Raw genomic sequence first — 17,055 nt, forward strand, 5'->3', positions numbered from 1 at the left:
TGAGTCCAAGGCCCAGAACTGGCAAAAAAAAAAAAAAAAAAAGAAAGGAAGCAGAGCAGGTGAATAACCTCACGATGAAACTAAAACAACTGGAGAAACAAGAAATGACAGAATCTAAAACGACTAGGAGGAGAGAGATCACAAAGATTAAAGAAGAGATAAATCTGATTGAAAATAGAAAGACCATTCAACAAATAAATAAGACTAAAAGCTGGTTCTTTGAGAAAATAAATAAAATTGACAGACCCCTCGCAAGACTTACAAAAAAAAGAGAAGAGACTCATATACGTAAAATCAAGGACTCCACCGGAAAAATTACAAGTACACACGATATTCAAACAATCATAAGGAGCTATTTCCAAAACCTCTACTCAGCAAAAAACAATAATTTTACAGAAATGGATCAATTCTTAGAGAAGTACAAACTGCCCAAACTGAACCAAGAAGAAATAAATCAACTAAACAAACCAATAACTTACAGTGAGATACAGGAGGTAATCAAGAACTTCCCAACAAAGAAAAGCCCAGGCCCAGATGGATTCACCAACGAATTCTACAAAACCTTTAGTGATGAGCTAATACCAATACTCCTCAAACTCTTCCGCGAAATAGAAACAGAAGGAGAAATCCCAAACTCATTCTACGAAGCTAATATCATACTCATTCCCAAACCAGGCAAAGACCCAACAAAAAAAGAGAACTACAGGGCTGGGAATATGGCCTAGTGGTAAAGTGCTCGCCTCGTATACAGGAAGCCCTGGGTTCGATTCCTCAGCACTACATATATAGAAAAAAGCCAGAAGTGGAGCTGTGGCTCAAAAGGTAGAGTACTAGCCTTGAGCAAAAATAAGCCAGGGACAGTGTTCAGGCCCTGAGTCCATGCCTCAGGACTGGCAACAAAAACAAAACAAAAAACAAAAAAAGAGAACTACAGACCAGTATCACTAATGAACACAGATGCAAAGCTCCTCAATAAAATATTAGCTAACAGGATCCAGAAACTGATCAAGAAAATCATACATCATGACCAAGTAGGCTTCATCCCACAGTCACAAGGTTGGTTCAACTTCTGTAAATCAATCAACGTAATTCACCACATAAACAGATCTAAAATTAAGAATTACATTGTTATCTCAGTCGATGCCCAAAAAGCCTTTGACAAAATACAACATCCATACCTATTAAAAGCTTTGGAGAGAACAGGAATAGATGGAACATTCCTCAAACAATAAAAGCCATATACAACAGACCAACTGCTAATATCATATTAAATGGAGAGAAACTTAAATCATTCCCCCTAAACTCAGGAACAAGACAAGGATGCCCACTCTCCCCACTTCTTTTCAACATAGTGCTGGAATCCCTAGCCATAGCAATAAGGCAAGAGGAGGACATCAAAGGGATCCACATCGGCAAGGAAGAAATCAAGTTATCCCTATTCGCAGACGACATGATCTTATATCTGAAGGACCCAAAAAACTCAGTACCCAAACTCCTACACCTAATAAACCAATTTGGCAGAGTGACAGGATACAAAATCAATCCACAAAAGTCAGCATCTTTTCTGTACACCAGCAATATACAAACAGAAAAGGAAATTATGGAAACAATTCCATTTACAGTAGCCAAAAAAAGAATAAAGTACCTAGGGATCAACTTAACCAAGGACGTGATGGACCTATTTAATGAAAACTATAAAAATCTAATAAGGGAAATCAAAGAAGACACAAGGAGATGGAAAGACCTCCCATGCTCATGGGTAGGCAGAATCAATATAGTGAAAATGGCCATATTGCCCAAATTGTTATACAAATTCAATGCAATCCCTATCAAAATCCCAGCCACATTCTTCACTGAAATAGTGAGAAACCAATCCATAAATTCATATGGAACAGTAAAAAACCTAGAATAGCCAAAGCAATTCTAGGCAAAAAAAAGCAGTGCAGGAGGTATCACAATACCAGACTTCAAGCTCTACTACAGGACCATCCTAACAAAAACAGCCTGGTATTGGTATAAAAACAGATCGGAAGACCAATGGATTAGAACTGAAGATCCAGAAATAAAACCGCACTCTTATAGCCAGCTGATATTCGACAAAGGAGCTAAAGACATACAATGGAATAAACATGGCCTCTTCAACTACTGGTACTGGGAGAACTGGGCAGCCATATGCAGAAAACTCAAAGTAGACCCAAGCCTATCACCATGCACCAAGATCAACTCAAAATGGATCAAGGACCTCAATATCAGACCTGAATCCTTGAAACTACTGAAGGACAGAGTAGGAAAGATGCTAGAACTTATAGGCACAGGAAGGAACTTCCTGAATAGAGTCCCAGGGGCACAACAAATAGGGGAAAGACTCGACAAATGGGACTACTACAAATTAAAAAGTTTCTGCACAGCTAAGGACATAGCCACCAAAATAGAAAGACAGCCAACGATATGGGAAAGGATATTTACCAGCACAGCAACAGACAAAGGCCTGATATCTGTCATCTACAGAGAACTAAAAAAACTAAGCCCCTCCAAGCCCAATAAACCTATTAGGAAATGGGCAAATGAGCTAAAGAGAGACTTCACAAGAGAAGATATAAAAATGGCAAAGAAACACATGAGGAAATGCTCAACATCCCTGGTAGTAAAAGAAATGCAAATAAAAACAACCCTGAGATACCACCTCGCCCCAGTTAGAATGGCCTATACCCTGAACTCAGGCAACAACAAATGCTGGAGGGGGTGCGGGGAAAGAGGAACCCTTCTCCATTGTTGGTGGGAGTGCAAATTAGTACAACCACTTTGGAGAACAGTATGGAGGTTTCTCAAAAAGCTCAATATAGACCTACCCTATGACCCAGCCATACCACTCCTAGGCATCTATCCTAAACAGCAAACCCCAAGATATCAAAAAGACATTTGTACTTCCATGTTTATCACGTCACAATTCACAATAGCCAAAATATGGAAACAACCCAGATGCCCCCCCCACAGACGAATGGATCCAAAAAATATGGTACTTATACACAATGGAATACTACATAGCGATTAGGAATGATGAAATATTGTTATTCGCAGGGAAATGGTCAGAACTCAAACAAATAATGTGGAGCGAGACAAGCCTAGAACACAGAAAACAAAGGGGCATGATCTCCCTGATAGATGACTGTTAACAAAGGGAGACGGAGGGACGGTAGAGACCAAGTCTGTGAAACCAAAAACTGCTTGTCAAATAGTATTCCCCACAGGATTGGGGCAGCGACCCAACAGTATGTAACTAAAACCAAACAATTACTCAACATATAAAGGTCAAAAATTGACCTCTCAGTGGAATACAATAGCCCAAAAGCTATGTATGTACGTTCATATAAGACTACTGTCGACATATGGTCTAATATTGACATTACATTTAAAGCCCTAGGCGAACTTTCTTGGGCGTGGCCACGTGGCTACTGTATATCTTCTTGATACATTGTATATTGTATATATGTCTACCTGACCTAGAGAAGGAATAGAAAAACAGGGCGTAAGATATCACAAGAAATGTACACACTGCCCTACTATGTAACTGTACCCTTTTTGCACAACACCTTGTCAAAAAATTTGTGTTCAATTAATAAATAAAGTTAAAAAAAGAATTGCAATTACAGAATTAGAAATACTTATCCATTTAGCTTTCCAATAAATCAGTGAGAAATGTTAAAAAAAAAAAAAAAAAAAGAGTCCCAAGACTTTTCTGCCTGGGTTGGCTTTGAACTGCGATCCTAAAATCTCAGCCGCCTCCTTTTAAACGTTTATTTTTCAAAGCATAAATGTATAAACCAAACCCACTGGAGTTCTGTTTTACTCTGGTCAGAATGGCTATTATCAAGAAAGCAGCCAACAACAAATGTAGGTGAGCATGTGGGGGAAAAGGAACCCTTGCACACTGCTGGTGGGGATGCAAATGAGTGCCACCCTGAGGGTGTGCTTCTGCACAATACAGACCTGCACACCGTGCAACCAGCCTAGGTGCCCATCAACTAATGGACAGATAAACCAAAATCGGCATTATACAAAATGGAGTATTTTTTGGCCACTAAGAAGAAAGAAATGATGTCTGCAGGAAAATGGATGTAATTGGAGAAAATTGTATTGAACAAAAAGGCCAAATATTGCACCTCTTCACTTGTATGGAGAATCCAGAATTACATTGGTAACAATAATGATAATGGGACAAAGGTATAAAATGTGCACGATTTGAGGGAGAAACCAGTATGACAAGTAAGAGGGAAGTGAGAGGGTGTTGGGTGATGAACATGATTAAAACACATTTCCACTTACCTACCCCCCATCCATCCATCCATCCCCCCCATCTACCCTTCTCCCCCTCTATTCATCCATCCCCCCACATCCATCCATCTACCCATCCATCCACTCATCCATCCATCCATCCACCCACCCATCCACCCACGCATCTACCCACCCACCCACCCACCCACCCATCCATCCATCCATCTGGCCAGCCACATGGAAATATAATAAAACCAATTTGTACAATTAATTTACAAAAATTATTTTTATAATAAAAAAATAAAAGTGTGGTATACTTGTTTTGGATGTTTAAACTATAAATCCTTTACAACAAAGATGTTTTATTTTTCAAGTAAACTATTAAACTTGGTACTATAATAATGAGCGACCGGAAAAGGAATCTTATCATGTTTAAATGAAACAAAACAATGAGTTTAAAGCAATATATTAAAACCTACTAAATCTTACCATACTGTAATCCCATCTTTGGTAACTACTTTTTATTCTTGAAAAAAACAGGGAGTAAGATCCTCTTCGAATAAGACTGATATGAATAATAATAAAATGTAGCTCTGACCTTTCTTCTCTTTAACAAAAGAACAATAAAATATATCAAACAGCTTAAGACCATGAAATAATCCAGTTATTAAAAAGAGATATTGTAAGTACCAGAAGATCTAAGACTCAATTTACATAATTACTTTGGATGGAGTTTTTCTCTAACAGTTCAAAGTAGGAACGTTACTTTCCACAGTACCACATTTAAATAAACATTCAGGTTTTCAAAAGTAACAGATTATATGACAGAGCTATTTCTGATCCCTTTCACAACCGTCTTTATTATAGCATCGATCATCTTTCCTGCGATACATGTCTGTTATTATAGCATCTATCTTCTTTCCCGCAATACATGTCTGTTGCCATCAGCTCCAAGACCTCTGGAGAGTGAATAAGCCCTCAGCACTTCCCTGCATGCAATGCCAAGGAAGGGAAGGTACTGTAAAACCAGCCAAGATCCCCTGATGCTAGCAATGCTTCAATCTTCCTTTCACAGATTCCCCAAAACATGTCAGCACCATTGTAGTAGGTGGGCTATAAGTTTTGGGTGAGGTGATGTGCCTGAATGGCAAAGACAGAAGAGTGCAGAATAGACTATTATTGACTATTGCCAGAGCTGTGGTTACAATTTGTTTTCTATGAATATTTATTAAGTACCCAGACAATACACACAAAGCCCAGATGAAAAGGGGCATATACCAGGTAAAACACAGCCTTTCCTGTTTCTAGGGGAGCTCAGTTTGAGAAGAAAAAAAAGAAAACAATTTAATTAACAATTTAAGTATGTAGGAGGAAGAAAGCACTGGCAATCATTATAGGATGATACTGTTTTCTAAAACAGTTCATAAAATGATCACTGCCGACTTATCTCCACTTACTCTATTTGAAAATGTTTTGAGTTTCTCGCCTTCAAATATTCTATTGGGTATGATCAACTGAATTGATAGCATATTCTCCTCGATACAGAAAAGATTGCTGTGCCTGGTGTAGTAGCAAAAACCTGGAAGAATGGCAAGTTCAAGGCCAGACTGAGTAAAGATAGTGGTGTGACTCCTTTAAAAATGAAAGAATAACCAGTACTGAAACATAAATGCTGTTTCATTAATGGCTGGACATCTTCTAATTATTAACCTAACACTACCTGTTACCCTCAGTTGCTCACCTAGCCCCCTTGGAGGGACATCTTCATCTATAGGAAAGGCTGCAGCACTTGGTTCCTCCAGTCTTTCGCGCCTCTATTATTATGTGATAGACATGAATCTACAATCAAACACTGAGTTGCAATGTCTGTGGTACTAAGATTTTAATTATGCAAATGACCATTAAACTTTTTATAAAAATCCCTCCATTGAGAGGGCCATAGCTCTAGAAAGATGGTAGAATATGACCAAATGGGTGAATAGGACCAAAGATGGGTGAATACCACAATGAATCCCCATTCACTAATGATACGTAGATGCATTTTGCCAAGAGTGATGCTATTCGACAAAAAAAGAGTAAAAGATGGCCTATAATAAGTAAAGGTGAGCCAGGCGTTGGTAGCTCACATATGTAACCCTAGCTACTCCGGGAGGCTGAGATCTGAAGATTGAGTTTTGAACCCAGACTCCACAGGATAGTCCACGAGATTCTAGTAGAGCTGCCCAGAACACACACACACATACATACACACACACACACACACACACACACACAGAGAGAAAAAAGCAGGCCACAAACAGTTGACTCAAGTCATTTTGTGTACCTAAGCAAATCTATACACTATCTTCAATACCATGTATTGCTAGGGAGAGATTTTAATTAAACACTGGGGAAAAGGGTCTGCCAATGAGAATTATGCAAGCAGTTTGTTCGGCTAGAAAATAAATGGCTAGTCACTGATATTGTATTTCTGGCAAGATAAAGCTGTTCTTGCCCCTTTATAGAAATGAACACAAAACCCACTCGATTACAATGATTTAATATAGTCCTTAAAATGGCAAGTTGCTTGAGAAAACCTTTGGGATATGGAGGCCTCTGGGTTTAGATTTTCCTTACCCGGCTAAATCTACCATATAATACTATGTAGTACCATAGAAAATACGTCAATATTTCTCATACTCTCACCAGCTCTACAATCACTGCTTTCCATTTTAAATGTGGGTGTAGCAACTATAGAATTAATGAAATTCAGAAACTTATTTAGTCAGACCTGGCAGCAAATAGAACTGCTTATGAGCGTCCAGGTTTTTTTTTTGTTTTTTGGTCTGAGACCAGACTCTATCTAATGCTTGCTTTTGCTCCTTGGCTGGTGCTCTACCACCTGAACCATGCCTCCAACCAAGAGCTTTGGATTGTACTGACCTCAGAATAGCTACAATTTTTGGCAAAATTGCAAGCATCAATAATTAGATGAAGGTTTAAAAGTTATTTCATTAAGAGAGAATAATAATTTTGCTAAATGGAGAATAAGTAATTCTGATGTTAGAAACTTGGGTCTTTGCTAAACATTCCCAACTCTCATTCTCTGATCCCCCACCCCACCAGGGATCTAAACCTGCTGATATGCATGCCACATACTTTCAGTGTATAATATTCCTAAGTATCATACCTAGACTTTAGGAATGAATAAGAACACCTCAATACACATTATAAACTATGACAAACCTCTCAGATGTTTGCTCTTGAGATGAAGTTTACCTAGTCTAAAACTGGTAGTAAACAGGGATGCTTTCCTCATAAGCTATTTCAAATTACTGAACTTAACATTTTCTACCATACAATTAAGCATCTCATTTCACTAAAATCAGCCTTTAAAACAACTCAGTGGAAAAACTAGGACTAAGATAGAGAAAGCATCTAAGAAAATCCAGCCTATCTTGTAATATCAAGTCACATAGACCTACATGTTTTAAAAGTGAAGTCAAGGCCAGGGCCTGTAAATCCTAGCTACTCAGGTGGCTGAGATCTGAGGACTGAGGTTTGCAGCCAGCCTGGGCAGCAAAGTATTATCTCCTATTAACCACCAAGTACAAATGGAGCTGTAACTCAAGTGGCAGAGTGCTAACCTTGAGCGAAAAAGCTAAGGGGGCAGTGCGCAGGCCCTGAGTTTAAGCCCCAGCACACAAAAATAATAATAAAAAAGATATGTCATACACTTAACCCTGAGAGCATGTGGCATACTGATGACTACGACAGCTTTAGCCACACAGTACTGTCCATCTCAGAGACAAGCAAATGCAATAGGACTTCCTTTGTACTGCCATTGAATGTTTTGTTTTTAATTGGATTCTTGAAAGAGGACAAATTGCTTCGTCCACACTGACTGAGAACTTTCTGCCTAGAGTTTAAGAACTCCAATCTAAGAAATGTGGGCCAGTGTATTTCTCTGTAGGAGCTTAAGATAAATAAAATCTGCCACCACCGCCAATTTAGCTCAGCACAGATAAGTCGGGCCAATGAGAACCTGCCGCCCGGCATTACCCTGATTGTGCAGTGTCTTCTACAAAAAGCAGCTGCGATAGGGACCTAGGCAGACGCAGGGAGCGTCCCTCCACCCGCCCGTGGCATAGTCCACACCTGTTAAGCTGTAGAACCCTCGCCCCCCACCCCCCCAAGGCAGCAGGCCCGCTGGGTCTCATCATTCCTAAACACACATGATTCAGACACCAGGAATACCTTTCAAAACACACAATAACAACAACAACAAAACCCAACACGTTTCCATTTCCTGGAACTTGTTTAAGTAAATAGTATTTTAAATGTTCAGAGAAGTCCCACCTTTGGGTTGCTCCCCGAAAGGCAACCTCCTTCAGCCTGTGTGTGAGGAGGGCATGTGCTGTACAGGTTGCCATGCCCAGCTCTACTGTAGATCTAGCTTCCATTTATGAGAGAAAACATGCACTCTTTGACTCTCTGAGCTAGGCTTTCATTACTTAGCATGATTTGTCCTAGGTCCATCTGTTTCCCTGAAAATGATATACTCTTATTCTTTCTAATGGATGAGTAACAGTCCATTGTATATACATATAACACATTTTATTGATCTACTCATTTGTAGGGCATGTAGAAGGAATGTCTTTTGATCAACAAAGATCTGTAACTTTAATAATACCCAATTCATCAATCTTCCATTTTTGGGTTGTTATCTACTCTAAAATCATAAAGGTGTTTTCCAGTTTCCCCTAAGTTTTTGTTTTGTCTTTAATATTTATATCTACAGTCCAACTGGTACTGATTTTTGTATCTGTTGTGAGGTAGATGTCACGATTCACCATCCATCACCATTTACAGAAAAATCGAATCTTCCCTTATGGTACCGAGTGTTATCATAAATCAAGTAAATATGTTTGGAATTGTTTCTGGTGTCTAAATTTGGTTCCATAGATCCGCCTATCCTTTTGCCAAGCGCACCTGTAATTAGCTTTAAAATAAACCTTTTTCTCTGGTCACAAAAGTCCTCCAACTTTGTTCTTCAAGACCGGTTTGATTTTTCTCAGTCCTTTACATGTCCATGTGAACTTTAGAATTCATTTGTCGAACCCTCCTCCTACCATACACACACCTAGGATTTTTATTAGGACTTCATTTAGTCTATAGATCAATTGGGGGAGAAAGTGACAGAAATGAACTTTGCAATGGGAAGGAAAAAAAAGTGGAGTTGTTGATACAATTTTTTGTAAAACAGGGGCATTATTTTTTCTTGAAGGGAGGGAGATCTGGCCTTGTTGAAAATTCAGATATTTAAATACAAACCACACACGTCTACCTCACCGTCTTTCAAGGAATTTATTTTCATGACCTGCTTCTTTACCCCCAGACATACAATCTTGGACACAGGTCAAATATTATTTTGGTGTAGAATCTGTCTGGTATGTCAGGTTCAACCCGATCTTCAGTACCACCTGCCATTCTAACCTATTACTAGCCATTCAGTGATGTGGTATGCGGGCCTTTATTACTGTTGTAAGATACACAGAGATACGATCTTTTTAAAGAAGGACACACGTATCAATCGCAAAACACTCACCTAAGCTACTGTTTTCATGAACAATAAAATCTAGTCATAAAGTTTAATAAGTGGCATGTAATCTTGGACTATGCCGGCTTGTTTACAAACTGAGACTCAATGTTACCTCATCAGTCGGGAGTCAAACATGACACTGGTTTATTCTAGTCCTGGTTTTCTGTTTTCTGGGGGTGGGGGTCATGAGGAGGGTGTGGCTCTTGTACTCACAGCTGGGGCTTTATCGTTTGAGCCATGCCTCCAGTCCAGTGTAAACTTGTTTGGAAAGAATCGGATACATTTTTTGAATGTCACATAGCCCCGCTCTGCTTTAGTGGCTGTGCGAGCACCACGGTGTATATTCACACAAACCTGGGGACGTAGCTGATCACGCTCGTGCCGCATGTGTGGCAGAGACCATTCTCTAATACAGTCCGTAGTGGACTGAAATGCTGCTAGCCAGTCTGTGATGGCTTAATCTATGACAGCCTTTGTCAGTAATAGCTTATTTGGATTTAGTGATTAGATTTGCGAATACTATTTTAAAAGGTGACTTTATGGGACTCTCTTCAGGCCAAGCTGTATATCTGCTCTTTGTACAGTCACACAAACCTCACTGTTTATGGCCAAAGACAGCTGTCTTTCCTCTCTGTCTTCCTTCCTCACTCCCCTTTCCTCCCATGGTAGTGGGGCAGCATGGACCAGATCCTCAGGGAGAAACAGAATACTTAAGAAACAAGTGCTTATAGCTACCAAGTCCTTCCTCTCTAAGTACTAGCGCCTTCCGGTGAACATGTAATGCTCCCAGATGCACCTGCCAGAGGCCCTGTTATGCTCAGAGTAAGTCAGCGCCTGCGCCCGAGGCTCCGTTGGAGAGCCTCTTTCTCCTTTCTATCAGTCTCTGGCAAATGCCAGGGTTGATACTACTGGCTGCTAACATTTGATGTTTAGGAGACTGAGAAAGCGAACCAACTTCTCTAAGCCTCAATTTTCCCAAGTACAAAATGCCAAGTTATCAGAACTAATATACCACGTGAAGTCTAGGCACGGCAGACTTGGGAAGTGGAGACCGTGAGCACCACAGTGTGCTGGCAGGAGCAAGCATTTGGGGAGATTTTATCTCAAAAAAAGGAGGACAATCTGGGCATGGTGGTGTGTGCCTATCATCCCAGCTGTACAGGAAGTAGAATCCAAGGCTCTTCGTCCCTGTCAGCCCCAAGATAAACACTAGCAGAAAAGAACAGAAACAAAAAAGGATAAAGGAATGCTTCAAGCAGTAGCCTTCCTAGCAAGGGCAAGACTCTAGGTTCCAACTCCAGAATTACCAAGGGAGGAAAAGATAACATGCAAAGGCTTGGTGTGGTAGCATATGCCCGTAATCTCAACACATAGAAGATGGAAGCAGGAGAATCTGGACAGGACAGGCCTTGTTTCAAGAACAAAAACGGAAAACAAGTATGGGGAGATAGATAGCTCAGTGGCAGTATGCCTGCCTAGCACCGGCAAGGCCCTAGGTTTCCATCCCCAGTACCCAGAGGGGGAAAAATTGCTAGTGTCATAAAACATTATTACAACCTTTCAGGGAACCATAAGTATTGCACTGAGAACTAAAACATGCCCATACTCTTAGAACCTAAGAAAATAATTCAGATAGTTTTATTTAATAGTGCCTGACACATAAAAGGTACTAAAACATGTCTCCAAATGAATACCTTTATTTGTACTGACTTTCCCAAGTCACTGTCCTCAGTTCCTTCCCATTAAGATTTCTCTACTCCAATCATCTGGGGGATAGTTTTAGAATCACACATTAACATCCCTGTCTGTTGGTCTCCCACCTCCTCCAGTCTCTTCCTGTGGATTGCTATTTGACGGCTTAACTCCCGGTGCTTCCACCATCGGAATAATGTGACTGTCACATAGAAAGGGAAGCTGACACTAGCAATCCCAAGTGCCCAGGGGGTGGAGGCAGGAAGATCATCAGTTCAAGGCCAATCTCAAACCACACCATCACCAACCACCACCAACCATCACTACCAAACACTCCAACCCTTCCCACCAAGGAAAATTAAAAAAAAGGGCTGGAAGGCATGGCTCAATTGGTAGAGAGCTTGCTTAGCAAGCATGAAGCCACGGGTTCACTCCCCACTACCAAAAAACCCAAACCACCACCACCAACAAAAAGCCCAAGCCAAAACCCAAATGGCCTATGTACCACATCCTTGACCTAATTAGAAAAAATTGGAAACTATGGGATCCTAAAGTGTCTTTATCCATTGTTAGCTCCACTGTGATCTAACCATTCGCCTCACTGCCTGCTTCATTAAGAAACAGGGCAACCAGATGCTATTCTCACTTCCATCCTCATTTGTTCCTTGCAACATCTCTAATCCCAGGCCTAGCCATTTCTACTCCCCTGTGGGAATTGAGGGATTACCACTTCCTTGTGTGGAAGTCTTAAAAGCAGTCTCATGGGCAAATTCCAATGGCCAGCATACCTGAAGCAAGACTGTGGCTTAAATAACAGCATTTATTAAGCTTCGAGCACCAGGAGATCCCTCCAGGTGATTTACATGTAATTTCCTTTTCCCCATCAAACAACTGCATTCAGACTCAGGGAAACTGAGGCTCAGGGGGGTTAAGTAATTGCTGAAGGTTATCAAGCTGGTAAAATATAAAGACTAGTTTTGAATCTTGTCCACATCTTTCTCCCCTCTGTTCACACTTATTTGCTCAGACAGTACAAGGGAACTAAATGATAGGATGTTGCATGGGTCAATTAAATAAAACATTCACAACTGGTTTTAAGATGGCTTAGAGATCAAGAGAGCTCAAATTAAGGACCCCATCCTGAACCAGTCCGAAAAGTGATCAAAAAGTAAACATTATTTTGGAATATCAAGGCAGATGTGTGTGTGGGGAACCTAGTTTTGAAACGAGGAAAGTGAACTCCAAGAGGATTCAGGCATTTTCTGTATTTGAAGTCCTTAGGACAGCGACAGGCACTGAACTTTCGTTGCAATAATGAAGTTTTAGAAGAGGACTTCTTTTTTCTGGTTGGTCTGTATTGGAATTTGAACTTAAGCCTCATGCCTGCCTGCTTGGCTTGTTTGCTCACTTGGCTGGTGCTCTACTACTTGAGCCACTTTTCCAACCTGGCTTTTTGCTATTTTGGAGATGGTGTAGAGTGGACCTCTCTGTCCCATCTGGTTTCAAACCAGATTTCAGTCTCTCCAGTATTTACAAAAGGGTTTTTTTTTTCCCCTCCCTAAATCTGACATCTATTATAAAATGCAAAGAAAATGCAACAAAAAGCATTAAAAAAAACAAAACACTGTCTTGGAAGATAGCTCCTTCACAGCAGCACTTTAAAGCGAGAAGAGGCTCCCACAGGCTTCTCGTCTCTATTTGTCACAAGCTTTTCTAATATTTCTTCCTTGATAGAGCCAATGAATAACTGTCACTTATCACAAAACATCTTCTTCCAGATATGTACTTTATATATTGCTTCCTTCTCTTCAGACAGTTCTTCAAGCTTCTCAAGTCTTTCAGCTGCAGCCATTTTTCTTATTTCTATTATATTGCATGTCTTCCATGGACTATCTTGAGGGCCAATTTAATAAACTTCTTTGCTTTCCAAAGACAGATTCCAAAAGGCAATACTATTAAATCTCAGAGTGTGTGTGTGTGTGTTAAAAAAATACATTTATGTGTTGGTCCTAGAGCTTGAACTAAGGGGCCTGGGTGCTATCCCTGAGCTTTTTGCTCAAAGGTAGTGCTCTATCACTTTGAGTCACAGCGCCACTTCTTGCTTTTCGGTGGTTCACTGGAGATAAGAGTCTCACAGACTTTCCTGCCCAATCTGGCTTTGAACAGTGAACCTCAGATCTCAGCCTCCTGAGTAGCTAGGATGACAGGTGTAAGTCACCAGTGCCTGGCGCCAGTCAGTATTGTAAAAGTATTTTATCTTTCTCATTTAGTTCTATAATCTGCACATACATCAGCAATGCCTAATACTATAGTTTAAGTTGCCAGGGTGGTCCTATCATTTTCTATAGGACAATTATATAGAAGATACTAAACTCTTTCTCTTGAGCCAATTAGTAACTACTTGGGATAGTCTACATAGCCCTCATTTTCTATTAGGAACAACACAGGCTCAGTTAGTCTTGTCTTTTTTAGTCAGCTTTGGCATTTTGTAGTCTTTCAAAAGGTAACTGATTTTACAGTCTCAGGCTGATGCACACTGTATGCTGCACTGTTGTGTTGGGATGAAACCCAAGGCTTTTCATGCAAGGTAAGTGTCCCCTCACCGTCTCTGATTTTAATTTCTGCAGTGCCAGGAATGGAACTCAGGATTTCATGCGTGCTAGGCACGAAGGCTACCCTGAGCTACACTTCCAGCCAGAGACGGAAGTCAAAACCAAAATAAAATAGGCTAAAATATTCCTATTACCTCTTAGTTTCTAGAACATTTTGCAAAAAATGAAACCAACAGCTGTTTAAAAGAACTAGAATGAACTGCAAACTCATCCCAAAGGAAGATATACGCAGGCCTTATATTAAAAGTTCTTGAAAAAAGTGTAGGTTCACTCGAAGGTATCCTAAAATTAGTCAAACTGTTGAGGATTTCATAATGTAAACTCCATATGCCTGGATAATTCTCTGTTTGACAGAAGCCAAGAAATTAAAATTGAGTATTTACCGCCATGTATAGTTCCACACACAAAAAACAGAAAATATGGAAAGCAATTGTTATTCATTTTGTCTTTTGTTAATAATGTTCCCTTTACTTCAAATGTGGACTGAGTTCATGACTTTTGCTCCAGGCTTTAAAACCACAAAGAAAGGTGGGTGTTAGTAACTCACACTTGTAATTCTAGCTACTCAGGAGGCTGAGATCAGAGGATTGTGGTTTGAAGTCAACCAGGGCAGGAAAGCCCATGAAAGTCTTATCTCCAATTAACCAGCAAGAAGCCAGAAGTAGAGCTGCAGCTCAAGTGATAGAGTACTAGCCTTAAGGAAAAAACTTAGGGATAGCATGCAGGCCCAGAGTTCAAGCCCCGTACTGGTACTAAAGCAAATAAACCCACAAATAACAGGCATCATTTTAAAATCAATGCTAAATAATAAAGTTATAAATTGGAGTAAAAGACACCTGGTGCAAATGGTTACATGTGGCAGGTTTTTTGTTATTTTTAGATCTGAGATCCAAATTCAAACTCAGTACCTGATGTTTTTACTCACTGGCTAGTGCTCTAACCAACTGAAGTACACCTCCAACCCAAACCCAAGGAAGATTTTTTTTGCTGGTCCTTGGACTTGAACTCAGGGCCTGGGTGCTGTCCCTGAGCTTCTTTTACTCAAGGCTAGTGCTCTACCACTTGAGCTTCAGCACCACTTCGGGCTTTTTCTGAGTAGTTTATTGGAGATAAGTCTCAAGCAAGGTCTTTCCTGCTCAGCCTGGCTTCCAATTGCAATCCTCATACCTCAGCCTCCACAGTAGTTAGGATTATAGGCATGAGCCACAGCACCTTGACAGGGCACATTAAAAAAAAACAAACAAAAACGTTTCATTGTTACTAAAGTGTTGTACAGAAGGGACCATTTTGTAAGTCAGGTAATGAGTACACTTCTTCGCTTCCTTGCCCACAGTCACATAGATCGTTTTCTACACAGTGTACACTGAATAGCATAATTATATTTTCTCACCCTCTTCCCTCCCTTTTTTGCACCCACCTTTCTTCTCCCTTAAAAAAAGTCCAAAGCAAAAGTGAATACAGCCACCATCAAGAAAAAAAAAAACTCCTGTCATCAGGCACAGTGCAAAACCTGTAGCCCCAAGACAAAATATCTAAGTATGTAAGACACCAGTGTTATTAAAATAGCACCAGGATTAATTACTGCAGTGCGATGCTTTCCCTTTGCCAAGATGAAACCGATCGGGTCATGTATGAGAACTATTCAATCCTCTAATAACCACCCCTTCACAGAGTTCCCGTTGCACGTCAAGGCAGAGTCCATTCCAGCTCCTTCAGTCGATGGGAGGCAACTTTCGCGTCTTACACGTGGAAACAAAACACCCAAGTTCGCATGGAGGGGGGGAGAGTGAGCAGCACAAACTTGGGCCAAGTAACTTTTGACATTAAGTACACACCCCCTCCCTCCCTCCCCTCCAGCCCCCCCAAACAGGAAGACACCATTTCTGAGAATGGAACCCAGCGCCACCTTCTCAGCCGAGGAGACGGGCAGGTCTCCCCCAAACCATCACCTTCTCCTTCCACACACAGCCCCCCCCCCCCGCCCCCCAGGAAGTGAGTTCGGCTCCCCCCGCCCCCGCGCCGCCCCGTGAGGGCGCCCCTCCCCTCCCCCACCGGAAGTGAGGCACCCCCCCCCACTCGAGCTGGGCCGCAGACCCCAGCCAGTAGTAACCCGAGCAGGAAGGAGGGTGGGCTCCTGAGGGACGGGGTGTGGGGAGGGCGGCCCCGGGGGGCGGGGGGGGCCGCCCGGCCTCGCTCACCTGCGGGCCGGCGGGCGGGCCGAGGCCGGACGCTCCCCGCGGCCCTTCCCGCTCCGAGCTCCCTCAGCTTGGCCGGAATTCCTCCGCAGCACCGGGATGGCCGAGGTGTTTTTCCTCTTCCTGGCCGGAAGGTCTTCACTCACCTCCGAGGCAACTCCTCTCTCTAGTGGCAATAGGTAGACATTCTTCGGGGGGGGGGTTGGTGAACCAGTGCTCCCTCTCGCTCCCTCCAGGAAAGGAGAAAGAAAAGAAAAAGAAAGAAAGAAAGAAAAAGGGGGGGGAAAAAAAGAAGGGATTATTTTGTCCCCACACGGCGAAGGGGTACGTGATGACGCAAGGTGAGGCGCGTGTTCGCGGAGGCTCCTGGGAGGTGTAGTCTTTTGCCCAGGCCACTTCCTCCGTCCCCGTCCTCCCTCCCCGCAGACAGTGGGGTTTTGGCTGGTAACTACTGTACGCTGGCGTCCTTGGAAACACGTGCCCGGCGCTCGGCGGCACCGGGGCTGGCACCGGGCGACCTGGCTCCGAGCAGGGAACGATCTCGGGGGCCCGTTTCCTCAAGCGCCTAATTGAACCTCAACTCCCCCTCCACGCGGGCCCGGGATCCCCTTAGCCCCGCCCCCGCCCTGACTCCGCCCCCCGCCCTGACTCCGCCCACACAGCCAATCGGGCTCCGCGTAGGCCGGGTTCTCGGAAGACGGAC

The 17,055-nt window shown here is 42.0% G+C and overlaps 1 protein-coding gene across 1 annotated transcript in view; it reads right to left on the reverse strand.

The window, feature by feature from the left end:
- Hmg20a (high mobility group 20A) overlaps positions 1–16,839 on the reverse strand; it is a 65,040-nt gene extending 48,201 nt beyond the window's left edge. Inside the window, exon 1 of the mRNA XM_048329680.1 lies at positions 16,356–16,839. The gene's annotated coding sequence lies outside the window, so the exon portion shown is untranslated. The remainder of the gene's footprint in view (positions 1–16,355) is intronic.
- Between the last annotated feature and the right edge of the window lie 216 nt (positions 16,840–17,055).

Source organism: Perognathus longimembris, chromosome 20, assembly GCF_023159225.1.
Source record: "Perognathus longimembris pacificus isolate PPM17 chromosome 20, ASM2315922v1, whole genome shotgun sequence".
Classification (NCBI taxonomy): Eukaryota; Metazoa; Chordata; class Mammalia; order Rodentia; family Heteromyidae; genus Perognathus; species Perognathus longimembris.